The sequence below is a fragment of the Odontesthes bonariensis genome, chromosome 8 (genome assembly GCF_027942865.1).
Source record: "Odontesthes bonariensis isolate fOdoBon6 chromosome 8, fOdoBon6.hap1, whole genome shotgun sequence".
Classification (NCBI taxonomy): Eukaryota; Metazoa; Chordata; class Actinopteri; order Atheriniformes; family Atherinopsidae; genus Odontesthes; species Odontesthes bonariensis.
This window is the reverse complement of record NC_134513.1, coordinates 26,485,657-26,501,263: the sequence shown is the minus strand read 5'-3', so window position 1 is coordinate 26,501,263 and position 15,607 is coordinate 26,485,657. Positions and strand designations below refer to the sequence as shown.

The window sequence follows — 15,607 nt, the reverse complement described above, 5'->3', positions numbered from 1 at the left end:
CTAAAAGAGCGATGGTTCGAATCCCCATAACTTGGGTTTGACACAAGGCGACAAAGATCTGATTGCAATGCTTTTAAAAAAAAGAGATGGTTCGAAACCCCATAACTTGTGTTTGACACCTTCCACACTTTGGAGTGACTGAGCTTCCGAGTGGGCTTTCTGCAGCTCCATCAGAGAGCAATCGGAGCCACCAGTGGCCAGCAAGTTTCCAGCTGTAACTGAGGTGAAATGCTATAAACACATCAAAACACCTGCCCCGTGAGAGTCGAACTCACTACCTTCAGTTTATGAGACTGATGCACTGCCTACTGCGCCAACGAGGCCTGCAAAACATAAATATGCATGCATTGTCAGCCTAGGCTAACTTTCCCACACCCATTCATTGGTCCTGCAGACTTTGCTAAAAATATGTGATGACATGGCTTGTTGAGCACGTAGCTACTTGTTCAAAAGACCTGTTGTCTGGACTATAGGTTAAACAATCAACTCACAAGTTTCTTTATCTGGCTTTCATTCTCATTTTGAAAGTTTATGGAAAGTTACAAAAGAGGTAGTTTCACGTGGGATAAACTTGACTGAATTGTCCCATGTCAGTCTATGTCAAGAGAAGGAGAGTCTGCAAAGGTGCTTTTGTCACACAGCGTATTCTATTATGTTAGCGTGATGAACTTCCTATCCTTTGTCATGAGTCTTGGCCAGGGTGCAACTTGCTTTTCTAAAAGAGACATGGTTCGAAGCCCCATAACTTGTGTTTGAGACCTTCCACCCTTTGGAGTGACTGAGCTTCCAAGTGGGCTTTCTGCAGCTCCAACAGAGAGCAATCGGAGCCACCTGTGCCCAGCAAGTTTCCAGCTGTAACTGAGGTGAAGTGCTATAAACACAACATCAAAACACCTGCCCCGTGTGAGGGTCGAACTCACGACCTTCAGATTATGAGACTGACGCACTGCCTACTGCGCCAACTAGGCCTGCAAAACATAAACATGCATGTATTGTCAGCCTAGGCTCACTTTCACACACCCATTCATTGGTCCTGCAGACTTTGCTAAAGGTATGTGATGCCCACTTGCCCAGCTCACATGGATTGCATGGCAATCAAATAAGTGGATGGTAGGAAATAAGATCTTCTAAACTATGGGGGGCGAGAACGGCAAAACCGAAGAAAAATGTGTCTGACTTGACAAGTTTAAGTAGATAATAAAGGAAGCAAAAACTGAAAGGCGACAAATATCTGATTGCAAGGCATCTCTAAAAGAGCGATGGTTCGAATCCCCATAACTTGTGTTTGACACCTTCCACACTTTGGAGTGACTGAGCTTCCGAGTGGGCTTTCTGCAGCTCCAACAGAGAGCAATCGGAGCCACCTGTGCCCAGCAAGTTTCCAGCTGTAACTGAGGTGAAGTGCTATAAACACCACATCAAAACACCTGCCCTGGGTGAGGGTTGATCTCACGACCTTCAGATTATGAGACTGACACTCTGCCTACTGCGCCAATGATGACTGAAAAACAAAAAGATGCATTTATTGTCAGCCTAGGCTCACTTTCCCACACCCATTCATTGGTCCTGCAGACTTTGCTAAAGGTATGTGATGCCCACTTGCCCAGCTTACATGAATTGCATGGCAATCAAATAAGTGGATGGTAGGAAATAAGATATTCTAATCTGTAGCCACCTGTGACACCTATGGGGGGCGAGAACGGCAAAACCGAAGAAAAATGTGTCTGACATGACAAGTTTAAGTAGATAATAAAGGAAGGAGAAACTAAAAGGCGACAAATATCTGATTGCAAGGCATCTCTAAAAGAGCGATGGTTCGAATCCCCATAACTTGGGTTTGACACAAGGCGACAAAGATCTGATTGCAATGCTTTTAAAAAAAAGAGATGGTTCGAAACCCCATAACTTGTGTTTGACACCTTCCACACTTTGGAGTGACTGAGCTTCCGAGTGGGCTTTCTGCAGCTCCATCAGAGAGCAATCGGAGCCACCAGTGGCCAGCAAGTTTCCAGCTGTAACTGAGGTGAAATGCTATAAACACATCAAAACACCTGCCCCGTGAGAGTCGAACTCACGACCTTCAGTTTATGAGACTGATGCACTGCCTACTGCGCCAACGAGGCCTGCAAAACATAAATATGCATGCATTGTCAGCCTAGGCTAACTTTCCCACACCCATTCATTGGTCCTGCAGACTTTGCTAAAAATATGTGATGACATGGCTTGTTGAGCACGTAGCTACTTGTTCAAAAGACCTGTTGTCTGGACTATAGGTTAAACAATCAACTCACAAGTTTCTTTATCTGGCTTTCATTCTCATTTTGAAAGTTTATGGAAAGTTACAAAAGAGGTAGTTTCACGTGGGATAAACTTGACTGAATTGTCCCATGTCAGTCTATGTCAAGAGAAGGAGAGTCTGCAAAGGTGCTTTTGTCACACAGCGTATTCTATTATGTTAGCGTGATGAACTTCCTATCCTTTGTCATGAGTCTTGGCCAGGGTGCAACTTGCTTTTCTAAAAGAGACATGGTTCGAAGCCCCATAACTTGTGTTTGAGACCTTCCACCCTTTGGAGTGACTGAGCTTCCAAGTGGGCTTTCTGCAGCTCCAACAGAGAGCAATCGGAGCCACCTGTGCCCAGCAAGTTTCCAGCTGTAACTGAGGTGAAGTGCTATAAACACAACATCAAAACACCTGCCCCGTGTGAGGGTCGAACTCACGACCTTCAGATTATGAGACTGACGCACTGCCTACTGCGCCAACGAGGCCTGCAAAACATAAACATGCATGTATTGTCAGCCTAGGCTCACTTTCACACACCCATTCATTGGTCCTGCAGACTTTGCTAAAGGTATGTGATGCCCACTTGCCCAGCTCACATGAATTGCATGGCAATCAAATAAGTGGATGGTAGGAAATAAGATATTCTAATCTGTAGCCACCTGTGACACCTATGGGGGGCGAGAACGGCAAAACCGAAGAAAAATGTGTCTGACATGACAAGTTTAAGTAGATAATAAAGGAAGCAGAAACTGAAAGGCGACAAATATCTGATTGCAAGGCATCTCTAAAAGAGCGATGGTTCGAATCCCCATAACTTGGGTTTGACACAAGGCGACAAAGATCTAATTGCAATGCTTTTAAAAAAGAGACATGGTTCGAAACCCCATAACTTGTGTTTGACACCTTCCACACTTTGGAGTGACTGAGCTTCCGAGTGGGCTTTCTGCAGCTCCAACAGAGAGCAATCAGAGCCACCTGTGCCCAGCAAGTTTCCAGCTGTAACTGAGGTGAAGTGCTATAAACACCACATCAAAACACATGCCCCGTGTGAGGGTCGAACTCACGACCTTCAGATTATGAGACTGACGCGCTGCCTACTGCGCCAACGAGGCCTGCAAAACATAAATATGCATGCATTATCAGCCTAGGCTCACTTTCACACACCCATTCATTGGTCCTGCAGACTTTGCTAAAGGTATGTGATGCCCACTTGCCCAGCTCACATGGATTGCATGTAGGGGTGGGCGATATGGAAAAAATGTTGTATCACGATTTTTTTGCATAAAATCACGATTTCGATTTTTTATCACGATCTTCCATCCAAAAAAAAAAAAGAAAGACCAATTACAGTAGAGTTAAGTCGACATGCTGAACCACAGAAGAGCTAAGGAGTAAAAGAAAGAATTTGGCAATCAACACATTGTAATTCAACTGTAACCCAATTCAAGATGAAAAATAATGATCTAATTAATGACATCTGACACAGTGAGAGTGAAGCAACCGGAACTAGAAAAACGAACCACTGATGACGACTTGACTCCACCTGTTAGAAAGCCCATGTTGTTTGGTTATTTTCAGTTAAATACATTAATTACCTCCGCCAAGGAGGTTATGTGATCGCCCGAGTCTGTTGGTTGTCTGTCTGGATGTTCGTCTGTTCGTGATGCAATCTTGCGACCTGCCACAAGGTGGCGCGACCTGGCGGAGGTCTGCACTCTCTGAGTGCATTTCTAGTTTATATTGTGTTTTACGGTGAGTTTTCATACGTCCAACGTTCGTGAACGCACTATAGACGTTCCGATGTTCCTGAATGTACCGCACCTGTGCGTGAGACGATGTCGCTGTAAAGTTTCGTTTCTCCTCCCGATGCAGCAGTGAACAGCTTGTAATTTTCCCTTTGCTGTTTTCACCTAACATTAGCCTGTACACCCTGGGTTTATTGTGTGTGTAAATGCCAGAAGAACCACAGCCAAATAAATCCACCACAAACTGGACATCTGTATCCGTGTCTTTTAACGGGGACACACACCATACACCAGCATTAAAAAAAAAATTAAAAAAATCATTGCGCTGATTGGCAAAGGCGATCTATACGGTTTCTCTAATTTGGTAGATCGCCTGCGATTCTCCACTCTTCCTCGCCAGTCACGATTTTATATCGTCAGATCGCGCACCCCTAATTGCATGGCAATCAAATAAGTGGATGGTAGGAAATAAGATATTCTAATCTGTAGCCACCTGTGACACCTATGGGGGGCGAGAACGGCAAAACCGAAGAAAAATGTGTCTGACATGACAAGTTTAAGTAGATAATAAAGGAAGCAGAAACTGAAAGGCGACAAATATCTGATTGCAAGGCATCTCTAAAAGAGCGAGGGTTCGAATCCCCATAACTTGGGTTTGACACAAGGCGACAAAGATCTGATTGCAATGCTTTTAAAAAAAAGAGATGGTTCGAAACCCCATAACTTGTGTTTGACACCTTCCACACTTTGGAGTGACTGAGCTTCCGAGTGGGCTTTCTGCAGCTCCAACAGAGAGCAATCAGAGCCACCTGTGCCCAGCAAGTTTCCAGCTGTAACTGAGGTGAAGTGCTATAAACACCACATCAAAACACCTGCCCCGTGTGAGGGTCGAACTCACGACCTTCAGATTATGAGACTGACTCGCTGCCTACTGCGCCAACGAGGCCTGCAAAGCATAAATATGCATGCATTGTCAGCCTAGGCTCACTTTCCCACACCCATTCATTGGTCCTGCAGACTTTGCTAAAAATATGTGATGACATGGCTTGTTGAGCACGTAGCTACTTGTTCAAAAGACCTGTTGTCTGGACTATAGGTTAAACAATCAACTCACAAGTTTCTTTATCTGGCTTTCATTCTCATTTTGAAAGTTTATGGAAAGTTACAAAAGAGGTAGTTTCACGTGGGATAAACTTGACTGAATTGTCCCATGTCAGTCTATGTCAAGAGAAGGAGAGTCTGCAAAGGTGCTTTTGTCACACAGCGTATTCTATTATGTTAGCGTGATGAACTTCCTATCCTTTGTCATGAGTCTTGGCCAGGGTGCAACTTGCTTTTCTAAAAGAGACATGGTTCGAAGCCCCATAACTTGCGTTTGAGACCTTCCACCCTTTGGAGTGACTGAGCTTCCGAGTGGGCTTTCTGCAGCTCCAACAGAGAGCAATCGGAGCCACCTGTGCCCAGCAAGTTTCCAGCTGTAACTGAGGTGAAGTGCTATAAACACCACATCAAAACACATGCCCCGTGTGAGGGTCGAACTCACGACCTTCAGATTATGAGACTGACGTGCTGCCTACTGCGCCAACGAGGCCTGCAAAACATAAATGTGCATGCATTGTCAGCCTAGGCTCACTTTCACACACCCATTCATTGGTCCTGCAGACTTTGCTAAAGGTATGTGATGCCCACTTGCCCAGCTCACATGGATTGCATGTAGGGGTGGGCGATATGGAAAAAATGTTGTATCACGATTTTTTTGCATAAAATCACGATTTCGATTTTTTATCACGATCTTCCATCCAAAAAAAAAAAAGAAAGACCAATTACAGTAGAGTTAAGTCGACATGCTGAACCACAGAAGAGCTAAGGAGTAAAAGAAAGAATTTGGCAATCAACACATTGTAATTCAACTGTAACCCAATTCAAGATGAAAAATAATGATCTAATTAATGACATCTGACACAGTGAGAGTGAAGCAACCGGAACTAGAAAAACGAACCACTGATGACGACTTGACTCCACCTGTTAGAAAGCCCATGTTGTTTGGTTATTTTCAGTTAAATACATTAATTACCTCCGCCAAGGAGGTTATGTGATCGCCCGAGTCTGTTGGTTGTCTGTCTGGATGTTCGTCTGTTCGTGATGCAATCTTGCGACCTGCCACAAGGTGGCGCGACCTGGCGGAGGTCTGCACTCTCTGAGTGCATTTCTAGTTTATATTGTGTTTTACGGTGAGTTTTCATACGTCCAACGTTCGTGAACGCACTATAGACGTTCCGATGTTCCTGAATGTACCGCACCTGTGCGTGAGACGATGTCGCTGTAAAGTTTCGTTTCTCCTCCCGATGCAGCAGTGAACAGCTTGTAATTTTCCCTTTGCTGTTTTCACCTAACATTAGCCTGTACACCCTGGGTTTATTGTGTGTGTAAATGCCAGAAGAACCACAGCCAAATAAATCCACCACAAACTGGACATCTGTATCCGTGTCTTTTAACGGGGACACACACCATACACCAGCATTAAAAAAAAAATTAAAAAAATCATTGCGCTGATTGGCAAAGGCGATCTATACGGTTTCTCTAATTTGGTAGATCGCCTGCGATTCTCCACTCTTCCTCGCCAGTCACGATTTTATATCGTCAGATCGCGCACCCCTAATTGCATGGCAATCAAATAAGTGGATGGTAGGAAATAAGATATTCTAATCTGTAGCCACCTGTGACACCTATGGGGGGCGAGAACGGCAAAACCGAAGAAAAATGTGTCTGACATGACAAGTTTAAGTAGATAATAAAGGAAGCAGAAACTGAAAGGCGACAAATATCTGATTGCAAGGCATCTCTAAAAGAGCGAGGGTTCGAATCCCCATAACTTGGGTTTGACACAAGGCGACAAAGATCTGATTGCAATGCTTTTAAAAAAAAGAGATGGTTCGAAACCCCATAACTTGTGTTTGACACCTTCCACACTTTGGAGTGACTGAGCTTCCGAGTGGGCTTTCTGCAGCTCCAACAGAGAGCAATCGGAGCCACCTGTGCCCAGCAAGTTTCCAGCTGTAACTGAGGTGAAGTGCTATAAACACCACATCAAAACACCTGCCCCGTGTGAGGGTCGAACTCACGACCTTCAGATTATGAGACTGACGCGCTGCCTACTGCGCCAACGAGGCCTGCAAAGCATAAATATGCATGCATTGTCAGCCTAGGCTCACTTTCCCACACCCATTCATTGGTCCTGCAGACATTGCTAAAAATATGTGATGACATGGCTTGTTGAGCACGTAGCTACTTGTTCAAAAGACCTGTTGTCTGGACTATAGGTTAAACAATCAACTCACAAGTTTCTTTATCTGGCTTTCATTCTCATTTTGAAAGTTTATGGAAAGTTACAAAAGAGGTAGTTTCACGTGGGATAAACTTGACTGAATTGTCCCATGTCAGTCTATGTCAAGAGAAGGAGAGTCTGCAAAGGTGCTTTTGTCACACAGCGTATTCTATTATGTTAGCGTGATGAACTTCCTATCCTTTGTCATGAGTCTTGGCCAGGGTGCAACTTGCTTTTCTAAAAGAGACATGGTTCGAAGCCCCATAACTTGCGTTTGAGACCTTCCACCCTTTGGAGTGACTGAGCTTCCGAGTGGGCTTTCTGCAGCTCCAACAGAGAGCAATCGGAGCCACCTGTGCCCAGCAAGTTTCCAGCTGTAACTGAGGTGAAGTGCTATAAACACCACATCAAAACACATGCCCCGTGTGAGGGTCGAACTCACGACCTTCAGATTATGAGACTGTCGTGCTGCCTACTGCGCCAACGAGGCCTGCAAAACATAAATGTGCATGCATTGTCAGCCTAGGCTCACTTTCACACACCCATTCATTGGTCCTGCAGACTTTGCTAAAGGTATGTGATGCCCACTTGCCCAGCTCACATGAATTGCATGGCAATCAAATAAGTGGATGGTAGGAAATAAGATATTCTAATCTGTAGCCACCTGTGACACCTATGGGGGGCGAGAACGGCAAAACCGAAGAAAAATGTGTCTGACATGACAAGTTTAAGTAGATAATAAAGGAAGCAGAAACTGAAAGGCGACAAATATCTGATTGCAAGGCATCTCTAAAAGAGCGAGGGTTCGAATCCCCATAACTTGGGTTTGACACAAGCCGACAAAGATCTGATTGCAATGCTTTTAAAAAAAAGAGATGGTTCAAAACCCCATAACTTGTGTTTGACACCTTCCACACTTTGGAGTGACTGAGCTTCCGAGTGGGCTTTCTGCAGCTCCAACAGAGAGCAATCGGAGCCACCTGTGCCCAGCAAGTTTCCAGCTGTAACTGAGGTGAAGTGCTATAAACACCACATCAAAACACCTGCCCCGTGTGAGGGTCGAACTCACGACCTTCAGATTATGAGACTGACGCACTGCCTACTGCACCAACGAGGCCTACAAAACATAAATGTGCATGTATTGTCAGCCTAGGCTCACTTTCACACTCTCATTCATTGGTCCTGCAGACTTTGCTAAAGGTATGTGATGCCCACTTGCCCAGCTCACATGAATTGCATGGCAATTAAATAAGTGGATGGTAGGAAATAAGATCTTCTAACCTGTAGCCCCCTGTGACATCTATGGGGTCGAGAACGGCAAAACCGAAGAAAAATATGTCTGACTTGACAAGTTTATGTAGATAATAAAGGAAGGAGAAACTGAAAGGCGACAAATATCTGATTGCAAGGCATCTCTAAAAGAGCGATGGTTCGAATCCCCATAACTTGGGTTAGACACCAGGCGACAAAGGCGAAAAAAGATCTGATTGCAATGCTTTTCAAAAAGAGAGATGGTTCGAAGCCCCATAACTTGTGTTTAACACCTTCCACACTTTGGAATGACTGAGCTTCCGAGTGGGCTTTCTGCAGCTCCAACAGAGAGCAATCGGAGCCACCTGTGCCTAGCAAGTTTCCAGCTGTAACTGAGGTGAAGTGCTATAAACACATCAAAACACCTGCCCTGTGTGAGGGTTGAACTCAGGACCTTCTGATTATGAGACTGATGTGCTGCAAACTGTGCCAACGAGGCCTGCAAAATGTAAATATGATGGAGAGCCACTGCTGCCACGAATGGGAACTCATCATGCCACAGATGCAATACCTTTGAATTGATGAAGAGGCCAGTGTACCAGCTTCTGTCTGCATCACAAATCATAAAGACTTCCCCGCAATCCTGAATGCTGGTGTCTTGCAGACCTTTTTCCACGTTCCCAAAATTAACTGGAAGAAGCGACCCAGGCCAGCTCTCCACCTCCGTTGGCATTACTGGGCACTTCGAACAAGTGCACCACCATTTGTCGGTCACCCTGTGTCTCACAGCTGCAGCTGTGGCTCCAACTTCAGCTGGGACCACTTCTCTGTCCCTCCTCTCTCTCTAACTCCATCTGGGGAAGTTCGGCATCTGTATATTCTGGTCGATTAAGATATCTCTTTAGCTCTGTGGTAAAAGGGATGTTTTCATCATCGGTGTCGTAGTCAGACATGATGACGTTAACTTTCCGAGCAGTAAACACCGTGAAACAGGCGCAGCTGTCGCCAGCGCGCAATGATACTGCAACCTAGTGCCAAGCGATTGTGAGGTGTAATTTTTTCGCAAGATACGATTTTGTGATAGAAATGTATTACTCTTTTGAATGCATATTCTTTTAAGAAGCAAAACGCTTTATTTGTGAAGCCCCAGCTCACTAGCCGGACTACTTACTTCACCCCCAAAACGAGGCTGTAACTCAGCTCACAGGACGCAGCGGGGGGTAAGAAAATGTTCATAAATAATATTTCTAGTATGGGATGTCGTACAGCTTCATGTCAAAAGAGGCGAACTATCCCTTTAAGCCTGGTTACATGCATTCATACAGGATTCATAAAAAGGATGTGGACTTCACTCCCATTGATAGCTCAGTTGGTAGAGCGGAGGACTGTAGATGCCCAACAACAGTTATCTTTAGGGCGCTGGTTCAATGCCAGCTCGAAGGATGTGCCAAGCTTTTGTGCACAGAGGCTCTTTTGGCCAACTCCGTCAATCCTTTCAAAGCTTTTGGAATATTCTGTTTTGCGAAAGACTGTACCACTCTCTATCGGATTTGCTAAGGGCTAGTGGCGCAATGGATAATGCGTCTGACTACGGATCAGAAGATTCTAGGTTAAACTCCTGGCTAGCTTGGCACGCTGGTTTTAGTCTCTCACTTCTCCCACTGCTTTAGAACAGGATCGCTTTAAACCTTCTTCTCCCTGGGTATCCCAGCTCATTTACGCCCCAAAGATACCTCACAGTGTGTTGTCTTGCAACACATGTGGCTGACCCCACACCGTAAGGAAAGCTCGTCTTCCTCTTTATCTCTGCTGTCAATGATTTTGCTCCATACACAAAAAAAAAAAACAGGCCTGCCAGCCACATGCCGCAGAGCTACATATGCTATCCTTGGGATACGAAGGTGTTTCAGATCACATCAAAGCCACACACGACAAAAACCCACAACCAGCTGTGATCGTATAGTGGTTAGTACTCTGCGTTGTGGTTGCAGCAACCCCGGTTCGAATCTGGTTCACGGCCACCCCTCAACCGAAATTGTTTGCATCGCTGAAATAAGATTGAACTTACATTTCTTAAACTTTAAAAAAAAAAAAATTTGTCTACAGGCCTCTGTCCCATATCAAAGGTCTGAAAGAATCAAACAGCACAAATGCAGAAGGTCTGCCCATTTAAAGAGCATAAAAGGGGTCAAAGTATCAAACAGGCCCCAATGAGAAATAGTGCCTTTTTAATGAGTCGCCAAGGCCGCATATGTTCTGTGTTTTTTAGCTCTTCCAAAGGGAGGGTTTTCACACACCGCCACGCCCATAGTATAAACAACCTAACAACAGAAGATGAAAATCATGTACCAGATGAATGGATGGATAGCAGAGTGGCGCAGCAGAAGCGTGCTGGGCCCCTAATCCAGAGGTCGATGGACCGAAACCATCCTCTGCTATGTATCAATTTTCAAATCAAACTCAACATCTCTCACTAAAAAAACATGGAAAATATGATGTAACATTCAGCAACATCACAATTGACACTTGACCAACTCTGAAACCCTTTCTACACACTCTTAATTCAAACTCGTTTGGTGTGCTCAAGAGTGTCCTCCAAAGTCCACTTTTCTGATATAAGTAAGAAAAAAGAATTATTGTGTCAAAAGACTGAAATCTTTCACTTTTGTTAAATGGATTAGAGGATCGTTTACCCGATTTCTTTTTGTTGAGTTTATTATTTTGAATAGTCACGTGGATAAGGCACTGGCCTCCTAAGCCAGGGATTGTAAGTCGCTTTGGTTAAAAGCGTCTGCAAAATGACCGTAATGTAATGTAATGTGGGTTCGAGTCCCATCTGAGGTGTGTAGCAGAGTGGCGCAGCGGAAGCGTGCTGGGCCCATAACCCAGAGGTCGATGGACCGAAACCATCCTCTTCTATGTATACATTTTCAAATCAAACTCAACATCTCTCACTAAAAACAAATAGTGGGTATGGGTCCCATCAGAGGTGTGTAGCAGAGTGGCACAGCAGAAGCGCCTCCGTGGCCTAATGGATAAGGCACTGGCCTCCTAAGCCAGGGATTGTGGGTTCGAGTCCCATCTGAGGTGTGTAGCAGAGTGGCATGCTGGGCCCATAACCCAGAGGTCGATGGACAGAAACCATCCTCTGCTATGTATAACTTTTCAAATCAAACTCAACATCTCTCATTAAAAAAACTTAGGGGGTATTCCTCGAAGCTGGCTTAGCGGAAAGCCTGGCTTATTTCGCTACTTCTGGCTAAATTTAGCGAGAGTTCCGTTTCATAAACGTGGCTTATTTGAATGCCCGCTGAGTAACCATGGTAATTTATGCTGCTGAACTGGCCTGGTCTCGGGCAGGCTAAAGTTGAAGCTTAGCTTAGCTGCAACTCAAAAAATGTCCGACCGGCTGAAACAGACTCCCAAAAGAAATGTTCACCTAGAATTCTGCGCTCCCGCATCTCATGTCTTGTCTAAAAAACCTGTCCTTTCAGACTGCTGCTCCACATTTACAGTAGCCGATAATGTAAAACAACCTACTGGCTGAAGTATTTGCATTAAGTTCATCATCTCCCTCAGGCTTCCCTAATGTTATCGGTGCACTACACTGTACCCATGTACCCATCCAAGGCAATTTGTAGAGCACAATTCGTACACAAGGCAATTCAAAGTGCTTTACAGCTACATAAAATCACAAGAAGGCAATAAAATCATTCCAAAAAACAAAGAAATCATTAAATAATTAATTAAAGTGAAGAGTGCAGATAAATACTTTCAGGTGTCATATGCACATCTAAATAGAACTGTTTTCAGTCTGGATTTAAACATTGTCACATTGTCCAGGCCCCTGCTGGACCCGTGGAGGCTGACTATGTAAACCGAAAATTTGATGATTCTAGGATCTTCTGAGCATCCTCACTGGCACAGAGGTTTGCACAAGGCGCAAGAATTTTACTTACCTGAAGGAGTGTACTTTTGAAGTAAGGTGTAGCATAGGCAGAATTTTGGTAATCTAATGAGAGGTCAGGTGTAGAGGTCATCTTAAGGAATTTAAAGTGCTCGTCATACTTTATTATAGATAGCCATATAAGGCACATATTGCATCAAATTGCCAAGTCTTAACACATGTATATCCATCCAACATTTCTCTTATTCTGCAGGAGAGTTCAATGGTGTCCTGCTTGGGGACAGAGGCTATGCATGCTGGCTGTACCTCCTCACGCCATATCCTGATCCAGGAACAAGGGCATGCACATGCACATGCACATGCACATGCACATGCACATGCACATGCACATGCACATGCACATGCACATGCACATGCACTTTTCAGGCAACGTTGAGTCCCTGGAGGTTCTAGTGCCTGAAAGGACTCAGTTTCTCCTGATACAGTGAGGGACCTGTACAGGGACACATATTTCCTTTGATCCTTATTGTTGTGACCTTTGAGTTAGAACTTCTTTTCATAATTTAGCATTGACACAGTAGCAGTTTAAGTCAGAACAAGTGTAAGAAGGCTAAATGGACAGAGATGATTTATAACTTTCCACACGTTTGGGTCATGGCACCCCACTGTGAATATAAATGTAAAAAACACATTTCTAACACGTTGCATGAACCGTACAATAATGACAAGTTTGAGTTCAAGTTGTGATGAATTGTTTAATTATTATTACATGTTTCTCAAGCTGTGGAGAGAAAACAGAATTAAATACAGTTCACAACACGAAATTCTCCTTTATCTGAATTTATACTAACATCCCTCTCCAGTTTCATAATCTCTAGCTTGATCTTTTTTATTTTCAGTTTCTTGTATTCCATATCTAGTTTGGTGCTCTCTTTATTGGACAAACACATTTCTTCAAAGGCTACTTACCACTCTGAAATATGTTCCTGTACTTTACCTTCACCTGCTGCCAGGTACGCTTTTGGCTGTTAAGATAGCTCCTGTTGAGATGTAACAGTGAAAAAATAATATGTGGGTCACACACTCACGATATTATAGTCACAAAGTATGATGATGCGTGTCGATTATTGGGTTATTAATAAAGTGAGCAGGGCCAGTATATTTGTGCTGTACATCTCATACAGAGACAATTCAGCATACTTTATGTAAACAAATTATAACACAAAGGGGAGAGCATAAATACATGAGGACAGTAAAATGAATGTCAGTGGTATGAAACTTTCATAACTTACGCATTTAGTCTGTCAGCAGTTGTTAGCCATGACGTTTCTTCGCTTTATTGACCGCAGCTGTATTACCATTTCTGGTGATGACACTTTTAAAATCCTCATACAGCTCCATCAGCATTATTTGTTCAGCTGACGAAAAAATAACAGCGCTTTGTCTTACTCTCCTTTTCACACAGATCTCCGTTTTTCCACCATCCACTCGTCAGGGCTTCTTACGTTCCTCGTGCACTTAGCCAGGCTATGTAAGCCTCGCTTGGATCAGCCTCATCGAGATGCAGCTAAAATGTCTTCTTGGAACGACTTGAGGCTTAATTGGGAGATGGTGCTAGTTCAAGCGACGCTTTCTGGCTGCAGCCTGGCTTTCTTTAGCTACTTTCGAGGAATACCCCCCTGGTCGGGACCAGGTTTTGTTCAATGAACCTGGAGTTTCTCTCTGTGTCCGCCCTCTTTCAGCCACACACGCCATTTGATTTCCTCATTCATTCAGTCAGCAGAGCGAGTTCTTCTACTTCTATAAGTCCATTAGGCACAGTAGGAGGCAACTTTTTTCACCAACATGTCCTTTGGACAACGATCTCGAGGATGAAGAGAATTAAATATTCGTCGGGAGATGGTTATTATAGATGTTTGAGCATTTACAGACAATTATCTTTTTGAGCGGCACCATCAGAATTTTGTTGGAACAAAAGAAAAAAAAGCAAACTGTGCCAACGAGGCCTGCAAAACGTAAATATCTTGGGGGTGGACTCAGAGGATGAGCCCCCTCCAGGGACTCCCTCAGCCACTGGCCTTCTGTTAGAGATGGTGGTACTGGGCACCACCCGTTTTATGGGCATCTGCCTTCTTTCTGTTGGTTCAGTCGAAGTCTGTGTTAGTTTAAATAGGCATAAGTATTTAACAAGACATAGTTTATGTGTGTGAAAACAGCATTATGTTGGGAATAAAATAACTGCAGTCAAATAGCCACTTAATATTTATTTTACAGTGTAAAACATGATCAAAATGAGGTACCTCCATGCCGAGGTCTCACCTGTTTGAACAATGTTTTTATATTTCATCTTAAGCTGCTGCCAAGAGCGCTTCTCCCCTGCGGGATTGCACCTAAATGAAATAAATTAATGGGCTACCATTCAAGCAGTTTCCCTGTAATATTATTGGGATTGCAAAGGACTACATTTAAACTTACACTTTTGCTGCTGCAGCGGTGTTGCACTTATTTCTAAAAACGTATTGAAACTCGCCGTATGAGCGCATTAAGATTTCCAATTCGAGGTTGGTGAAAAACGTAGCCCCTCCTCTTCCCCGTTGCCATGGTGACTCGTCGAATCGGGGCTCCATTGATGCTGGCTTTTTAAAGTTGTGGTGCACGCGCTAAACTCAAGGTGAACCTACTCAGAGTTGATGAAACTCACTCAAATCAGCGTTTCTGGAACCGAAAACTCTTTTCTATCTTCTATCTCAGGTTTTCTATCTCAGAGTAGATCAACTCAGAGATCAGGAATAGACTTAGTGAAAACTCTGAGTTTTCTATCTCAGAGTAGATCAACTCAGAGATCAGGAATAGACTCAGAGTTGGTTGAACCTGCTTTGTGAAACGGACCCCAGGTCTAAACATTCACACATGTGACGTGCTCTGACATCATCAATAACAAAGTAATACAAAAAGCTCACTTTGTTTTAAAAAAAAACACAACACACATACACAGACACTGCTGCCCAATGAGATGAACACAGTGAAATATAACACACTCATGCGCGTGCTCATGCACTCTCACGGAGCCATGACGTGTCCACATTACGCATGATC

The 15,607-nt window shown here is 44.0% G+C and overlaps 1 protein-coding gene and 9 non-coding genes across 12 annotated transcripts in view; 1 reads left to right on the top strand and 9 right to left on the bottom strand.

The window, feature by feature from the left end:
* LOC142385517 (NLR family CARD domain-containing protein 3-like) overlaps window positions 1-15,607 on the bottom strand; it is a 369,716-nt gene that overhangs the window by 240,713 nt on the left and 113,396 nt on the right. The gene's annotated exons all lie outside the window — the stretch shown is intronic.
* trnam-cau (transfer RNA methionine (anticodon CAU)) lies at window positions 896-968 on the bottom strand. The gene has a single exon. It is a non-coding gene; the product is annotated as a tRNA-Met (tRNA).
* trnam-cau (transfer RNA methionine (anticodon CAU)) lies at window positions 2,696-2,768 on the bottom strand. The gene has a single exon. It is a non-coding gene; the product is annotated as a tRNA-Met (tRNA).
* Window positions 3,323-3,395, bottom strand: trnam-cau (transfer RNA methionine (anticodon CAU)). Its single transcript has one exon. It is a non-coding gene; the product is annotated as a tRNA-Met (tRNA).
* trnam-cau (transfer RNA methionine (anticodon CAU)) lies at window positions 4,902-4,974 on the bottom strand. The gene has a single exon. It is a non-coding gene; the product is annotated as a tRNA-Met (tRNA).
* Window positions 5,547-5,619, bottom strand: trnam-cau (transfer RNA methionine (anticodon CAU)). The gene has a single exon. It is a non-coding gene; the product is annotated as a tRNA-Met (tRNA).
* Window positions 7,126-7,198, bottom strand: trnam-cau (transfer RNA methionine (anticodon CAU)). Its single transcript has one exon. It is a non-coding gene; the product is annotated as a tRNA-Met (tRNA).
* Window positions 7,771-7,843, bottom strand: trnam-cau (transfer RNA methionine (anticodon CAU)). The gene has a single exon. It is a non-coding gene; the product is annotated as a tRNA-Met (tRNA).
* trnam-cau (transfer RNA methionine (anticodon CAU)) lies at window positions 8,398-8,470 on the bottom strand. Its single transcript has one exon. It is a non-coding gene; the product is annotated as a tRNA-Met (tRNA).
* On the top strand, window positions 11,622-11,694 carry trnar-ccu (transfer RNA arginine (anticodon CCU)). The gene has a single exon. It is a non-coding gene; the product is annotated as a tRNA-Arg (tRNA).